This window comes from Propithecus coquereli, unplaced genomic scaffold (assembly GCF_000956105.1).
Source record: "Propithecus coquereli isolate 6110/MARCELLA unplaced genomic scaffold, Pcoq_1.0 Scaffold10, whole genome shotgun sequence".
NCBI classification, from domain to species: domain Eukaryota; kingdom Metazoa; phylum Chordata; class Mammalia; order Primates; family Indriidae; genus Propithecus; species Propithecus coquereli.
Genome location: NW_012133858.1, coordinates 3,073,099 through 3,074,760, shown reverse-complemented (window position 1 = coordinate 3,074,760; position 1,662 = coordinate 3,073,099).

Sequence of the window (1,662 nt, the reverse complement as noted above, 5' to 3'; positions counted from 1 at the left end):
CGAATCAGCTGGAGTCTTGATCTTGGACTTCCCAGCCTACAGAACTGCGAACAATAAATTGCTCTTGTTTATAAATTACACAGCTAAGGTATTTTGCTACAGCAGCCCAAACTAAGACAAGCCTATATATGCATTTGAAAGTTACAGGTTTGTGTTCATATATATTCAATTGATTTAGTCTCTTTCAGGCATTTACTTTTTAGTTTTACCACCTTCAAGTTGGTTTTCTGATTTTTTTTTTTTTTTGGCCTTTTTTAACTTTCTAACCAACAGCTCTGAGCCTTCTGATATGTTTTAACCTAAACCTTTGAAGTTATTTCAATTTTGCTTTCATCTCCATCTACGAGTAAGCTATTTCTACTAGTTCTTTGGGTCATTGTGGAGATGAAGTATTTATTTAAGCCTCTTATTAAAACTTTATCACTGAAGCCACCTGAATTCAAGGGCTTCTTCCCTTGAGTTACACCAATGGTTCTCAGTTATGGCAGCATATTAGAATACCTGGGGGGCTTTTAAGTCATATCAGTTCCTGGACTCCATTCCAGACCAATTAAGTCAGAATCCCTAGGAGTAGGATAATATTTTAAAAGCTTCCCAGGGTATTCTGATGTGTAGCCACTGGACTTGTTCCAACTGAAAAACACTGATTTCAAACACAAAATTTTCCTTAATTAGCAACTCCTTTACTCTGAGCACTTTACACCTAACCAGCACCACTCTCATTCCATATTTTTTATGTATTTTCCAGCTCTTTCTTTTTTGCCCTTCGGCAAATCACTTCCACTATGTGAGAAGCACAGAGTATTTAGTTTGGGTAGATTAGATGATTCTGTTTTAGTCAATTCAGAAATGTAGTTTGTGTAAATTTTATTTTTACATATAACCTCTGAAATTTCAATGGAAAAAGCACTCTCGATTATTTATGCAAATTTGCTAAAATAATCAGATGTTTGAATATAGATCAATTATTGTCATTTGAGTTTCATTGCTTCTGGTTTCAGCAATATTAGGCTGAAAAAGAAACCACTTCTAGTATGGCACATCTTCCTTACAATTCTAAATGTTATATTTAAAAAATCTTTACAAATTCCTGACTAAGCTGATAAAATCAGGGAATTCCTTGTAGGACATAGATGTCACATAAACACATTCTAGAGGAATAGGAAAAACACTAGACCGAAAGTTTTCCATAGTGAAGTCTGCTGATCTCTGAGGGTCTGGATTATAGGTTCTGAGGGATAGGCATCTGGGGTTCCTAGCAATGTGAGAAGTAAGATCTAAAACCCTTTGCATAAAGGCAAAACCCAAGAAAGGCAGCACTTTCAGAGACATATCTGTTTTTCAGATTAAGACAGTGAGGATGCAAGCCTGTCCAAATCTAGCTCTGGGTGTCTAACATTATTCTACTTCTGTATTTAAAAAAAATTCTGGCCAGGCGCAGTGGCTCAAGCCTGTAATCCTAGCACTCTGGGAGGCTGAGGTGGGTGGATCGCTCAAGGTCAGGAGTTTGAGACCAGCCTGAGCAAGAGCAAGACCCCCTTCTCTACTAAAAGTAGAAAAAAATTATCTGGACAACTAAAAATATATATATAGAAAAAATTAGCCGGGCATGGTGGCACATGCCTGTAGTCCCAGCTACTCGGGAGGCTGAGGCAGGAGGAT